We start from the raw sequence: 16,970 nt of genomic DNA, 5'->3' as shown, positions 1-16,970 counted from the left end.
CTTTTCTATGCCCTGCACTGCATTTGGCTAAGCTTGTCATTCTGAAAGGATATTTCAGAGTTTGCTGGACAAACAATTGGTATACAAATAAGACTGTCAAAGAAGGAAGGGATACCTCCTTTATACTAACCTAGTGATTAGTTGTTCTTAATTCTATTACTTCAGGCATTTCAGATCTTTTTTAGAAATTCTTGCAGTTGTCAATCAATAAGAATCTTACTATGTTTATTTTGAAAGTTCTATCCTTAGTCTTAGGGCTCTAAGCAGAGGTATACTTACCAGCTATTCCAGTATCCAAGGCTGAGCAAGGAGTTTGCCTGCTTTTCAGAGCTATTAATAGCTGGTTTCTAAAAATGAGTGCAAACTGTATTACAGTGCTTTCTAGATGGCCTGGAAGTATTTTTCTAGAGCAGTGTTGTTTTAAACTCCCTCTCAGTGCGATGGACAAGAGAATCAAAACGGTAAAAGTGAGAAACACTGTTTTCATCACAAGTCCAAAACATAGCACCTCTACAGCTACTGTGAAAAAAATTATCCCAGTCAAAACCAGTAGTCATGCCATTGAAATTTAGTGTGGAACATCAGAGGTGTAAAACTGAAAAAATAACATTATAAACAGTAATAACAACAAAAGTATTGAACTTCATGAGATAGCTCTTGAAAATCTATTTAACATGGCAAAAGACTGGCACATTGAACAATTAATGCTATTCTGGATTATTAGCTAATTTTAGCTAATATATAAAAGCAAATTTATTTTTGACTATATCCTCCAAGATGCTAGGCAATAGAATTAAGTTAGTGCAAAATGGTAGATAATCTGTTATTTAATATGTATCGGCCCTAGATCAGTGATAAATGGAACAAAGAAGAAAATAACAATCTCTAAAATTTGGGTTATTTCCCTATCAGTATATCAGACTGTTACCTTTATTTTGTTACATGCCAGAAATGTATTACAAAGTTAGACTCAGAAGCATTTGCCTTTTGAACGTGTTCTGTGAAATGACTGCTGCTACAGCATAGACATCAGTTGTTTTGAGTAAAACATGCTGCCCAACTCAGTTGGATATAGTAAGTTCTTTGTGAACAATTCTAAGGTCAAAAATAGGAATACACTGTCTGAAAAACTGGAAGTAATTTTAGCTTTCTTTTGGTACGGACAGCAGACTTTCTAGCGTCAATAGTTTGGGATCTCTGAAATCATGTAATCATGATTACCGTCTTGCCTCATGCATTCCTGTCTGCCTTTGTACAGTTTTGGGTTTAGCAGCTGCTCACTGGAAGACTTTTAAAGCTAAATTTAAGATTGATACCAGACATGAGGTAAAGTATTAATCTCTACATCCTGGAGTTGATGAGAATATATGTTCTGAAATTATGATGGGTGGAGGGAATTGGATGGAGGGATGGATGGAGGCATTACTTAATTAATTTTTTCTTATTCTGATACTGAATCAAATTGAAGCTTTAATAGTTTCACAAAATGTAATGAAAAGTTAGTATTTGTCTCTCAGGTGTGTTCACCTCTCCGGTCTGAGAAATTGCTTGTTTCTTAGATCACTGTATTAAATCTTACTGATTTCCCAGCTTCATGTGTAACAGTGAAGTAATATTCCAATGGGATATAGAGGTGGATTTATTTCAGCTTTAAAGAAATAAATATCTAACATAATAATGGGGTTTGTTTACTGAGTTCTCTATGATTTTATTAAAAATGGGAAAAACAGACTAACTCTCACAGCAACATCAGCAGCTTCATTTTGAAAAGACCTGTCAGAGTTTGCTGGGAGAAAAGAACAACTGATATACAAACATTAAACCTCTAACTGTGATGTAATAAATGGCATAGAAGTATTATTTGTGGCTTTCCAAGTGTGTTGGTTGTTTCTGGGGTAGAGTTAATTTTCTTCATAGTAGCTGGTATGGGACTATGTTTTGGATTTGTGCTGAAAACAATGTTGATAATACAGGGATGTTTTTTCATTATGGCTGAGCAGTGCTTACACAGAGTCAAGGCCTTTTCTGCTTCTCACAGCATCCCACCAACGAGTGGGTTGGGGGTGCACAAGAAGCTGGGAGGGGACACAGCTGGGACGGCTGACCCCAGCTGACCAAAGGGACATTCCATACCATATGGCCCATACTTGGCAATAAAAAACAGGGGAAGAAAGAGGAAGGGGAGATGTTCAGAGTTACGGTCTTTGTCTTCCCAAGTAACAGTTAGGTGCAATGTAGCGCCGCTGTCCTGGAGATGGCTGAACATGTGCCTGCCCATGGGAAGTAGTGAATGAATTACTTGTTTCACTCTGCTTGTGCATGCGGCTTTTGCTTTACTTTATCTCAGCCCGTGAATTTTCACACTTTTGCTCTTCTGATTCTCTCCCCCATCCCACTGTGGAGGAGTGAGTGAGCAGCTGCGTGGTGCTTAGTTGCTGGCTGGGATTAAACCACGACACCAAGGAATATGTATGAATTGGTGCAAATATCAAGCACTATATTAAGTTACTTGTCCTGAGACTTTATGTTCTTGTGTGCCACAGTATTTTGCTTGTATAAAACATTGATCCAAATCAGAAAGGGAGGGAAAAGAACATTCTTACTAAGTCCAGGTTCTATAGTTTTCAGTAGCTTCAAGCAGGCAATTGCCCCACTCACTTGTAACCAGAAATTAATTCTCTGAGTCCTTGAATTAATGTGGGTTCTTGATACTGTATCCTGATATAGAGCTGTTCTTCTGCACTGCAGTTCCATCGGGTGATATGAAGTGAAGAGTAAGTTTGTACAACATGATTTGTATTTCTAACATAGTCACTTGGCTGTGATCTAAGCAGTTCACTCAAGTGAAACTTTTTTTTTTTTCTCCTATCAGACTTGAGAGAATAATTCCATCTGCCTTTTATACCCATGAGTTAAAAATATTCTCTTCTGTGCTGGGTTTTCTCCCCCATATCTTCATCACTTTTCTTTCTCTGGATTGCATCTACAAAATGCTTCTGGACTCAGAACTTCTTGCAGTAATTATAATGTTATTTTTCTTATGTTATTTGGTACTAAATTTAAGATTGTCTTTGAAGATGTGTAATGGGACACAAATGTACTGGGCTGATAAAACCTTCTTGAATATCTTTGAGAAGCTGATAATCAGAAAGATTTCCTAGTGAAATAATTAATAACAAGGAGTTGTTAAAACTTTTCTAAGTATGGAATGTAAATGACTCTACTATATACAAATTTATATGATCCCATTCTGGTTTTAACACAGAAATGTACCAGATGGATTTATACCTGTATTTCCCATCTAAACCTTTGGCCTGAAAATTTGCCCTTTAAGACAAGTATGAAAAAAAGGTAGACTATTTCCTGTATGTTCTCCTGATTGTTGGAAGATCTGAGAGGTGTCCAGAATTGTAGGATTTCCTTTCTCTGAGCTGGAGAATAGGGGATCTGAATATTTCTAGATCCTAAGTAAGGAAGTGGGACCTCTGACCTAGTGGACAGCACAGATACCCAATGCTTCCAGTTCTGTGTTGGGTTCCTGGGGAAACTGAGATTGACAGCCTGGTGTAGGTCACTTTTTAGGACATGTATTGAAGTATGAAAGCCTAAGAAGTCCATCTCAGGGCATACTGTATTTTTACAAAGTCATGTTTTATTTATAATTGTTATTTCTCCTTTGTTTTAGTAGTTGTCCTTCTAGCTGGAAGCACAGCTCCTTCAGGTGATGTAAATCAGTGCTTGAGTGTCTCTTATCTAAAACATGTTTCTGTTCTATGAGTTTACCTGTGATATTTACATACAGGAAAGTGTGCATATTATTATGTGCTTTTTCTCAGACTGTCCACAGACATTTTGTCAATGCAGTGGAAAGAGTGATCTATATTTCAGATGTATCCAAAATAGGTATAATTTCCTAAACTGGATAAAATAAGAATTGCTTCTCTCCCAACTTTTTCACTTATGACGTGAAGGGAAGTTTGTCCTGATTTTACATTGCATTAAAGTCTTAAATGGAGCAGTTTAGATTCTGTGTCTGTGTCACAAAGAGCTCAGTATCAGCCTCCCAGTGCTAATTTTTTGTAATTACTACTCAGCTGTTGAACAAGTCTTATAATGGAAAACTGCTAAAATTATTACTTTTTACCCCTAAGAATATGGTGAAAGTCATCCCACTAAATGGGAAAATCATTGACATCAATGAAAGAAATAGGCAATTTGAAAATCTATGAGAGAATGCAACACACTCTTTAAAAGTAGATAATTAATTGAAAATAAGATACCACAAGAATAATTCCTTAGCTCAACAATGACTAAATTATTTAAAATTACTAAAATTAAATTTACTTCTTTTTAAGATAGATTGATATCACTAATGAGATGTATCCTTCATATGATAAGTAATATCATTTAATTTAGCGGTTTTCCATTACACTTGCTTAGACTTTGTCCCTCGAAACACAATAATAATAAAAATAAAGACCAGAAGGTTTTTTTAAACAAGTTCAAGAGCACAATGCAGGAGACCTGGATGTGTTTTCTGATAAAGGTTTTTGTCTTTTCTCTACATCCTCTGGGCAAAGTACTTAAAAGCTGTGCAATGCAGTGAGTCCTATAGCACCAGAAAAAAGGACATGATCTTCAGAGAAGTTCTACTTGCTTGACTGTAGCAGCACCAAAAGAAGAGCTGTTTCCTTAGAGATGTAAAAGTGAGCAGGAATATATATATCATTTGTGTTTCACTATTTGTTGATGCCTAAAATCATCTTTGGATCTTTTGTGTTGTTTGTATAGTGCAGTCTTCAAGATCTACCTCAGTGTGGGAGCAGACAGAATAAGTTCTCAGAGTGTGAAAACAGACTGGAGCTCAGTGGCTTACAAACTGTCAGTCCCTTTTGCATCCACAGTAGCATCCTGCTTTTTTCTTTGGAACAGACCAGCTTCCAGTAGCCCAAGTGCAGTAACCTTCTGAGCTGAGCAAAAAAGACCATACTGAAACATTAATATTTTAGGGGCTTGTTGTCCTGGTTCACTGAGAAACTGACATTGACATGTTTTATACTTTTATTGCCACATAACCTTCATACATATTTTAGTTAGTGTTCCTTGAATCAGAGAGCATCAAACAATTTTTTAATAGTTCCTGTGTTTTTTTCATAATCAAGCTAAGTATATGTTATGGATGCTCTCAAATAAACAACCAACCACCAAAAATAAAAAAATTATTATTAACACAGTTAACTAGCTCTCCATAAATTACATGTTCACATGTCTGTGAAAGAACAGAACAGCTTTCTAGGGTTTAACGGCAACCCAGAATGCTTTACAAAGCTCTGCTACCTAGGGTTTAAGGACAACCCAAAGCGCTCTCTCACTCACCTGACAAGTGAGGGCTCTCAACCTCGAGGACCTGCTCAGGGCAGGGTCCCGACCCAAGGCCCCTCGAGAAGTTTCCTTGGGCAGCGTCCTGACCCAAGGGGAGAGTCCTCAACCACAGCTGCTGCTCCAGGGGACGAGCCCCAAATGTCTCCCCCAGGGGACTCCATTGATCCCCAGGCCGAGTCTGACCTGGAGCCAACAGCGGCTCCCGCTGGCCAAAGGCGCCAGTTACCGCGAGGCCCCGAGAACAAAGGCAGCCCCGAGCTGCTGCACTGCAGCAGCCGAGAAGCTCTGCTTCATTGGGCGGGTGCACCTGCCACAGTATACTTCAGATATGTTGCTGCTTACATACCCTGCTTTAGAAATTATCTTTTTTGTTGTGTTGAGGTGCAAGGATTACTTTAGTCTATGCCAAATGTTGCTGTATTTGTTTTGTTGCCTAAAAGATAAGATTATTTTCCTCCTGGGATCCTTTGTGGAAATAACTATGTATACAAAAATGTGTTTCTTAAATGATTGCAAACACTGGAAAATAATTTGTCATTTGCTTTCCAGCATTTGTGGCATTTCGCTTAGTGTATTTTCCAAATTGTATTCTGAATTTGGACTGAAATTATTACCAAGCAGAAGTTGTGCTTGTCTTGAAACTAATGTGTTTGAATTCTGCAGTAAAGCTAGGGAGAAAAGGAAATTTTTGTCTATATGTACTTTTCTCTAGGATAAAATTAGATCTATTCTTTCATTGACCACCTTGCAATTCATTTAACTATATTTAATGCTGTAAATGAACTCAACAACTTGAGTAGACCTACTTACACCAATACAGAAGGGCTTACAGTAGTTCCAAAATCTATTGCTGTACAGTAATACAGAAGGGCTTACAGTAGTTCCAAAATCTATTGCTGTACAGTAAAGCAAAAGGGAAATTATGTCAGGTGATGTGTAATACTTCACTGAAATCGATAGGTATGTGGCATTTTTCAGTAAGTAGAAAACTTTACCAGAAATGGTTTTGAAATAAGAGCTTTTAGTCTGGGGTGACTACTTGGCAGGCTCCCAATTAAGCCAGAACCTAGAGTTGAAATACTGTTTTTGTCTTCTTTCAATAAGGACACCCCAAAACATGAAAGGAATCTTTATCTAAAGTCATCCTTCCTAGAACATAAACTACTAAATTAGAACAAAGTAACTCTATAGATGAAAGTCAGATCTGCATTGCAAAGAGTTAAAATAAAAAGTGTTGAAAACAAATCTGCTCAAGAAGGGTGGCTTCCTAGGTTTGTTGAAACTCTCATAGACCTTTCTGTTACCTTTGGGACTCAATTTAGGAAGGCCTTTTTGGGCAGGTAGAATGGAGAGTGAGGAGACATGGGGTTGGGAATGTCTGTATTTACAGCCATGTTGCAGGCTTTTGTCTCCAACAGGAGCTTGCTCTGCTGTTTCTTGGGGAAACAGTCTTCCCTCTCTTTTGTCCTTCTCAGAAGGGTTTTACACTAACACAAAATGCAGCAGCTATGGTAAGGCAGTAAGTATGGTTCTTGTTTACTGCTCAGTCACTTCTGCTTTAATAAAATCATAGAAACATAGCATCATAGAATGGTTTGCACACACACACCCACACCCCCACACCCCCACCCCCCCACACACACCCACACACCCCTACCTCACAATGAGCAGGGACATTATCAACTAATAGCCCTGTCCAATGCTGCAGTCCAAAAATGCACACTACAGTTTTCACACAGCAGGCAATGTACAGGTAAATTGAACAGTTACTCTCTTCGTTCCACCTACACCCACAGTAGAGGTTTGCTACATCACTGTAACATCAAATCAGTGTAAAAAAGCAAGCAGATGAGCTGAAAAACTCTTAATACTGAACATCCATCTCATCTGGCACTTCTACTAGTTATGCTGTGGAAGGGGAGAGTGATGGTACTACTGTTAAAGCCAAGATATCAATGATAAATCCAATTAAATTACTCTTTTCAATCTAAGGTAATGTCAGACAATATTGCTTTTCAGGGTGCTAAAAATAAATAATTGTGCAAGAGATTATACATTTCTGAGTTTTCAGGTGGCCACCTCATTAGTTTAATCCATATAAATTTGCTTACATGATTGCAATATTCTTTTGCAATTTCATGCGACTGAACTGGTTGTGTGCCTACAACACTGAGCCCAATTTGGCCTAAAAATAAATAAATTACATTAGCAAAACTGTGGAGAGGCAGAAAATTGCTCCGTTTTCTGAATTCTCAAAGGAAAGGGTAAATCCATTGAAATGTCTGTTTTCCTAATTCCTGTTCTGATATTAACTGAAGATTAATCTGCCTGAATTTGTTAATAATTTTAACCCTTAAATATTATCCTTGGTCTGTTACTTGTTGATTTGTTTTTCACCAAACTCTAGAGTTAGCTTCATGATTCCCAAAAGAAGCCATGGCAAGGTGTTACTATCATTGGGAGATGGAAAAGAAATTGCTTTCATATTCCTATTTTGTGGCTCTCGTTGTTCCTCTTAAAACTTCACATTTTGAGAGAGCAGGACTTAACAGTGTTTATGTTCACATTGTTTCTAACCTTGCTCATTCTCACTTGCAGACATTGTCACTGGCTAGTCTCAGGCTTTTATCATACACAGCAAAACAGCCTTTTTTCAGAATAAGATCATATGTCTATGATTTGAAGCCAAAAGCCTTGAAACATCCCCCACCCCAATCTCAAGCCGCAGGGACAACTGTAAAATGATATCTTAAACAAATTAAAACATTTCAACCAATTCACTGGGTCACTGTAAATAAGTTGAATCAAGTAAATTGATACTCATTCCAGGCTTATGAAGTAGAAAAGCTTACACTCTCAAGTTCAAGTTTGAAGGACTACTTGATGAACTTGCTGCTTGTGTTTTTAGTATCCTTTGCCAAAATGCATCATTTATTATTATAGTTTTATTGCAGTTTAGTATATATTTTTTAATTTTATTGTCTAGCTTCCTAATTAGTTTTGTAGATGGGAGCCTAAGTTATGAAATGGCCTTTTAAATCCAATCTTCCACTGATTACCACATATTTACTTCTGCTGCATCATGACCTGTGTCATTTTCTAATCTTTTTCTTAGCATGATGTTGCTATTAAATCTTGGTTTGCTCATTTTCTTTCCTTTTTTTGTGTTTCGGTAGTTTATTAACCACTTGTTATGCTGGACAAAATTATCTCCATTTATTTGCAGCTGCATGACTATTTAATATTTTTTTATTTTTAACTAAGACATATATATATGCATTAACCTTGCCCCTAAACACACAAACAAACAAATCAAAAGTATTTTCTAACAAGAAAATGTCACAAGCTTTTTAGAGAAACACTGAATGTATTGATCGCAAATTATTGTGTATGAACATAAAGAGACGCATATAAAAAGGAATCTGAATATATTCCTATAAATACGGTTTAGAGATCTTGCAAAGTCCCAGGAAGCAGACTGAAATTAATTTCAAGTCAAAGGTCAAATCAATATTTTCTACATTAAAAGCATTTGTAGAAGGATCCCTACTGATTATTGGTTGATTAACCCGTTGACACTCTACCAAATTAATTTCTCCATTTTATGCAATATTTGTTAAAAGATTAGGAGATCATTCATAAATAGCTCAAACAAACTTGAGAAGGGTATTATCAAAACTTTAGCAGAAAGATAAACTTCTTGGTCTCATAAGAACATAGTAGTAGTATCTCTGAAACACTATTTTCTCTTTTTTCTTTCCACATTTATGAAGGAAGAACTTACTTTTACAGACAAGGTACTGATAGCAAGAAAATGAGACATTTCAGGAACTACGTCTGCACCCTAAGCCTATGAAAACAAACTCAGATTAGAACTCAGATTAGATTTACACAATTCTGTAAATTATGCATCCATATGTCTAAATAATAATAGGAAAGTCTAATTAAAAATTTATCAAAATCTCTAGAAAATAATGAAGAATTGGTGCATACACAGTGTAACAATACATAAACCACATTGTTTATATGAACACATTAAATGTAGTGTGCTTAAAACTACAGCTTGCATGTCACATATAATATTGATCATCTATTATCTGGTGCCAGCCATATGACAAATCAATCTGCAGCGTTGTCCAGATGGAAGATACCTCTTCAACTGACTAAATATGACACACTGAAAAAAGACTGAATATTTGTTCAAATTAAATTTTTATAGCCAATTATTCATAAAGTATTTCTCTGATCCTTTGGGATAGGACTGTTAGTTTATGTGTTCAAGCACCATTGCAGAGAATAAAATTAAACTTAGCTGGAAGAAATAAAACTGAAGTGACTGAAAAGACATTGATATCTCATAAAGCAAAAAGATGGCCTTAGAATTTTGATAAACATGAGAGAGTTACAAATACATAAATAATATATGTGCATATTTAGCTGAGACTCATTGTAAAACAGCAGAAAATGAAGCTAATGGGTTGCATTCATTTATGTAACCAAACAGTTCTTACGACAATGAGTAAATGGCAATCTCTACTACATCCACATGATATGAAAATTTAGTTTCCAAATGTATTCTGACAGCTGCCTTTTTCCCTCCGAAAGCCAATACTTTATTTCATTCACTCCTTTTACTAGTTCATTAGATTTGAATCAAAGATATGAAAGCTAATGTTCAAGTAGACCTTCTGTGATACTTTACAGAACAAATATATTAATGAGTGAACTTCAAAGGACTTTTACAAGTCCTTGCTTCATTAAAATTTGCCATAATGTGTCACAGTCACCTTAAAAGCAACCAGCTTTTCAATGTCAAATATAGTAGTGCAGTATGACAACTCCAGTGTAAATTATAGTTTGATATTCAAAGTCTACCTTAGATTTTTTTCCTGTAATTGGGAGAGATTGAAAAATATAAATGGTGATATAAAAGACCTTAATTTCCCTCCTAGATAGGACTTTTTTTTTTTTTTTTAATACCCTCTGTTGAGATCATACCTGTTTTCACAGAACCTTGAACTGGATATGAATGAATAATTTTCCTTTTTCCTTTCTCATGTCAGTCTATTCCACTTACACATGTGGTCTTACTTTACATGTCAGTGTAATATCCATGAAACATAACAGAATTTAATAATTGCACAGCATCTCTCTACTGGACAGTTTAGCATGCTTCCTGGCCATTAACTGAATAAGCATCATTTTACTCTGTGAGACAGGTGATTTTCTTTCTTTTACTGATACACTGAAATCGGCCAGAAATACTGAATTCTCATCTGCTGTAAACTGATGTGGTTATAACTTTGTTGATGTATAGCAAATGAGGGTGTAGGGGGGGAAAAAAAATAATAAAAAAAGAAGTGATACTTTCCTCCTAAAATGTGAGATTAGAAGAGGAATAATGAGCACTACAAAAGGAATATGAAAATAATTTCTTGTGGCTCCCTCTTTCCACAGCATATGAATATAAGTTGCTTTACTGTCATTTTGTTTTGTCAGACATGCAGCTGACTCTTGAACTTACCAGTATGTAAGGAATGCTAAAACTATCAACATATGAAATATTTTTCCTGAAATAAAATTGATAACATAATTACATTGGGTTGATCTACTTATTACAGTGCAGCTGCCAAAAGAGGAAGGTAACTTGATCTCTAGGCACTAGGTAATGACACCCGCTATATGTTTCAGATAACTATGTAATCTTTAATTTCTTTTATGTTAAATGGCGTGCATATTTCTTATCTTCTGTTATGCATTCTTAGCAGTGATTCAGAAAGCAGAACAAGCCACATAAAAATTACCAGCTGGATCAGGCCAGTAGGTCATCTAGCTCAATTTCTGAGCAAAACCAATAACAAATACTTTAGGAGGGATATAAAAACAGGGCAACTTTGATTTTTCCCAAAGTACATTACTGCAGCTTCCACCAAACTTTGAGATTAGGTTTTCCTGAGCTGTAATTCCATTGTAATTGCTGTTCTGGTGAACTGGTTTTCCAATATTTTTCTCAATTTTTAATGATTCTCTTTTTTTAAAATACTTTTGACCCACATGATATCTTGTGGCAATATATTACCCCCCAAAAATATATTCTGTTAAAACTTACTAATCATTTCCTTTTGTCTTTCAAGCCTGTGACTTGACAGTTTCACTGGGTGCCCTTATTTTTGTGTTACAGGGCAGAGTAGTCATTTCTTCTTTCTCTTCATATTTCATCCGTGTTGAATATGCCTGATTTCTGGAAACCATACCATCCCTTTGATCATCCCTGCTTATGTTCTGTTTCATTGTACCTTTGCAGAGGCATGTTACTAGGCTGCTGGTAAAATCAGAAGAGACTTCTAATGGCATCATCTGCTTTATTTTCCCAGAAATTTTTAAATTCTTTTCATCTAATACTGCTCCACTTGTATGACAGTTTTCTTCAATGAAAATGAAATTATGTCCTGCTCTTAAGGATTGCTTATTTGACCCATTGCCTCCTAGTGCTTCCTCACTGTCTTCAGGATTAGATATACCATCTTTCTGCCATTTGAAACCCCTAGCAATCTGCAAAGTAAGAGATTAAGCCAGTGATCTGAATTCAGATTGCCCAGTTGATGCCAGAGTGCATTATCAGCAAGGCACCAGACTGGCCTGATAAAGAAAAACTTGTGCATTTTATTCCATAAAGATTTTTTTCCTCATAATATAGGAGTTCAGTTACAGCAACCAGAAGGCTTTTGTGCATTGAAACAAATGAATGAAAGCAGCAAGGGTGAGATTTATTTTGTTTCATATTTTATTGTCTGGAAACAGCTGAACTCACCTAATCAATTATTTAGTAGATTTTTACAGTTACAGTCATTGAGGAAATGGTTATTTTATTTCTGTACTATTGTAGGGGTGTGTGTGAAGCTTTATGAAATACCCAAGTCAGATTTTGTATGTACCAGACATAATCCCTTGGAATTTTCTGAATCATATTTATTTCACTTTGATTTTCTTCCCACCGTGAACATGAGATAAAAGAATGCATTACTCTCAGCTTGTTAAATTTTATTTCCTGGGATATTTTGTGAGCATGAGATAGATAGAGCAAGCCATGTATTCATCAGTCCCTTGATATTGCTGTTAAACTGACTTTTTGCCTGCTGGGTACAGCTCCATTCTTAGTAATATGGAAAAGGTTTTCTGCACTCGTCGGCAAAGTTTTTGTCATCTGTGCTTCTACTATATTCTTTGGGTGATGGAAAAGAGAAGAAAGCACAAGATCTGTCCATAAATTTTAGATCTCTGTCATAGGATCTTTACCACGGTAACTGAAAAATACAAATAGCAAATTCAGAGTTTAAGCCCCTGACTAACTATTTTGATATCCTGTTCAGTTCACATCTCCTACATTTCATCTCAGAACTATTGTATTATCTTGTTTTTGCCTAAAGAAAAGACTCCAGTAGGCCATTTGGTTCTGATGCACGGACATCAAGAGTACGAATTGTTCGTCTGACTTCAGATACTGCCAGTGTACCTGTCTACAGCTAGGCTAGTGACCCTCAATTCCTTTTATAGGCAGTGGAGAAAAGGAATGGATTTAGGTTATGATTCATCTGGGGTTTTTAGATGTTTATTATGAGGTGAAGAGAATCACATCCTGGGATTACCTATTTCTTTTCATTATTAAAGAGGGACAAGGATTTTCATTGAAGTTATCTATCCCGTAGATTGTAGACAGCTTGTTCAGATGTTTGGTTAGATCTCTCCTAACAGAAGATGAATGTATTACTTGCCTTTTCTAGGGTTTTGTGGTGGGGTTTTTTTTTTTTTTTTCTGATATTCATCCTTACTATTAAAAGTATTACTTATTTCTCATCTGAATTTATTTAGTGATGGCTGATACAGTTGTTGGGTCTTACTGTCTTCAAGATTCAAAAGTCTGGTTTTAGTGAATTTAGTAGAATTAAATAGAATTCAGTACTAAACCAAACTTGTCACAAAAAGCAAACAATGCAAATGAAGAATTAGAGATAGGAGTGGAAACAGGCAGATTCCAATTTACTAGCAGTGGAAAACTGTATTCTTCCCTTTACTACTCTTTATTTTCTAAGACAAAGTCAAATAGGATCATAATAGAAACTTGCTAAAAGTTTCACAACTTTTTCTTGTTATATTATGAAAATTGTAGTCAATATCCCACAAAACCTATTTCTTTCAATAGAAAATTCAAGCCTTCATTTAAGTCATTAAAGTAGTTATTCTATTAGCAATGTAGAATCATAGAATGGTTTGGATTGGAAAGGACCTTTAAAGATCGTCTAGTCCAATCCCACCCCTGAAATGAGCAGGGATATCAACTAGATCAAGTTGCTCAGAGCCCCATCCAACCTGACGAATGTTTCCAAGGAAGGGGCATCTACCACATCTCTGGGCAACCTGTGCCAGTGTTTCACCACCCTCATCATAAAAAATTTCTTCCTTATATGTAGTCTAAATCTGTATGTGCTGTTCAGGAAATCCAAGACCCATCTCTGTAGTCTCTGTTATAATTTTTTGTAGGTATTGTATCTTGAATTACTTGTAGCCCCCTTTTTTAACCTTCAACTATTAATTTTTAATTCCTTTCAGTATATTTGAGACCTGTAAAACTGTTACATTACATATAGTTTATTATGCCTTGTACTTACAAGGTGTTTTTACATATTAATTTTGTTTATCATTGTATTATATTGCTTTCTGATCATTGACATATTTAAGTATCTAAAGTGAAGCCTATATGCAGATAGGGACCCAAGTTTGATCAATTTAGGTTTTACACACTTACATATCCTAAAAAACAGTTCAGGGGCTAAAATTCATTAAACCATTTTTCTTATTGAAACAGGAACATACTCCGAGTCTGAAAGAACTGCATAGCTTTGAGAATTTGTACTGTATTAGTTTTCTCACTATCCTCTATTGGTATAGTCTCACATTTGTCACTGTTCAGTTGTAGTAACAACTAATATCTCAAAAAATCACATTCTACTCAAAGATCTTAAATGTAGGTCATAACACAACTCCTTTGTGGAAATTCTCCATGCTACAGGACTGCTGTGCTGATGACTCCATTACATTCCCTCTCCTTCTTGTGAGGATCATGGTTGGTAAATCTGTATTGCCCTTCAGTTTTTCCCTAGTTGGGGTTCTTACATGCTCCTCACCTTCTTGCCATATGCTGGGCTACTTGCTTGACTAATACTTGTCAATGAAATAACAGTTTCCTCTCCAGACCTTCTCATTAGTTTAGCCAGAACTACCTTTATTATTTGTCAAGATTTAAGGAACAAGAGAATATGGATACTTTAAAACAATTTTGTAGTTACAGAACAAAGTTACAAAAGATAAAACAACAAACAACAATGATTAACAGTAAAGATTTTCATCTGCTATTCAAGCACTTCAGCTAGCTTGTGATGCTTGCAGATTAGTTTTTAAGCCAAATGGGGGAGAGTGCTCTAAAGAGTTTTCATGGGTGCATTTTCCTGTAGAGAGGATACTCTGTCAGAGCACCCTCCCTGACGATGTAAAGCTATTCCCTGCAGGATCTGTGGCTACTCCCTCCCCTGAAATATGGGATATAGAAAGCACAGCTGACCATGTCCTGTTTCAGTACTTCTTAACTGTTGACTTGGAATGCTTCACAGTTGATTCCTCTTGCTGGGTAGGAGATTTTCTTGTTGTCTTGTGCTTAAGAAGTCTTTGATGGATTCTTTGCTTCATTGTGGTACCTGTAGAAGTTGTATTCCTTCTGATTTACATTGCAAGTAATCAGTCTCAGTTTGCATGAAGATGAAAGCTCAAGGGGATATCTACTGTTTCATTTTCTTCCACTTAGGCCCTTCATCCAACCAAGAGGATTAACCCCTGTGCTCTCTGTGCCCTCTTTGCTGATGTTATACAGTTGCAATAGATTGCAAATATTGTACAGCTTTAGGGCAGAGAATGACTGTTGAGGATCAGCAGGCTAATGGCCTGCACACTATGAAGAAGAGGGCGTACTCTGAATCTTTGCAGTTCTGTATGGCTTTATTGGCCAGGTATGAGTTTAAGTCTCTGGTGAAGTCTGTCTTCTCTATATCTCTCCTGATGATTCCTGAGAGGACTTCACTGCATTAGTCTAGGCTGCTTTGGACGCAGCACTGCAGGTGTAGTCACTACAGTTGAAATAGCATTTTTCTCAGTAGTTTAGGCTGTCTATTAGAGCAGAGACTTCTGGATGCAGGGTACTGGACTGCCTGGAAAGTTGCAGGTCTTTATGGAAGATCTCTTCTTTTAAGGAAACTATCCCACATACAGTACTGATGAGGTTGTCCTTCCTGTTTCAAGATTGCCTCTACATCCTGTGCTTCATCCCCTTTCTCTCTCTTCTCCCCTTCCCCTTCAGCTATCTGAAAGAAACTTCATAAAATATTATTTTTCAGGAAGAAAATAAATTGTGGACAGTTAATCTCGAAGCTGAGTAGTTTTTGAAAACTGTCTAATAAAAGACCTTTTTATAGCTTTAGCTGCAAGATGTACCACTATATTGTGAGTACTGTACTACACTGAAATTTCTGAAGGCACTATATTTGAAGAACAAGAATTAATGTTTTCTACACAGAGCCTCTGTGTGAAAAATCACAGAATCATCAAATCGTTGAGGTTGGAAGGGACCTCTTGAGATCATCTAATCCAACCACCTGCTCAAGCAGAGAGACATTTTCTAGAGAATTTTTCTCACAATCATGACCAGTCAGGTTTTGAAAATGTCACAGGATCAAGACTTGGCAAACCCCTCTGGTCAACCTGTGCCAGTGTTTGACCATCTTCACAGTGAAAAAACATTTTCATGTGTTCAGGTGAAATGTCCTCATTTTTGAGTTATGCCCATTGTCTGTCAGGAGGCACTGCTGAGAAAAGTTTGGCTTTGTCTTCTTCATCCCCTCCAATCAGGTATTCATAGATATTGATAAGAGCTACCTAAACCTGCTCTCCTCCAGGCTGAGGAGTCCTGGCTATCTCCGTCTTTCCTCATGTGAAAGAAGCTTCAGTCCCTTAATCATGTTTGTGGCCCTGCACTGGACTAGCTAGATCTTTTAGTACTGTTTCCCTTGAAAGTATGAATTTAATTAGACAAATGGCATTCTCATTGTGTAGGTCTGCTTCTGATGTTTAATTATTTGCAATTCCTTTGACCTTTTCCTTACCCTCCAAGGGAAATTTTTCTTGCCACACTTCTTTCACTTTCTCCAACAATCCCAATTTTTCCAGACCTACCATTTAGAAACGTAACTACTTCTTGCTTTCCATCCTGCCTTTCTTTTGCTGTCAGGCTGTGGGGTTTTTTTTAATGAATGCCCTTCAACATATGCTTGTTTAACTAGGGGTTTAATTTTGGTTTTTTATTTTTAAGTCCAATAAAAATGGCAGAAATTAAACCATGGGCAGATTCCACAAGTAAACAAAAAATGAATAAAGTGAATACAATTTTTTAAAAATAATATCCACATACTAGTCATGCTTATCATCAATCACAAATCTGTTGTATAGTTTTAGTTCATGAAATTAAAATTTTCTTTGCAAAAATA

At 36.4% G+C, this 16,970-nt stretch overlaps 1 protein-coding gene across 2 annotated transcripts in view; it reads left to right on the top strand.

Annotated features, from left to right (window-relative positions):
* EYS (eyes shut homolog) overlaps positions 1–16,970 on the top strand; it is a 1,023,641-nt gene that overhangs the window by 827,907 nt on the left and 178,764 nt on the right. The gene's annotated exons all lie outside the window — the stretch shown is intronic.

Source organism: Athene cunicularia (assembly GCF_003259725.1).
Source record: "Athene cunicularia isolate RWA chromosome 3 unlocalized genomic scaffold, athCun1 chr3_part1, whole genome shotgun sequence".
Lineage (NCBI taxonomy): Eukaryota > Metazoa > Chordata > Aves > Strigiformes > Strigidae > Athene > Athene cunicularia.
This window is presented reverse-complemented; position numbering and strand designations above follow the sequence as displayed.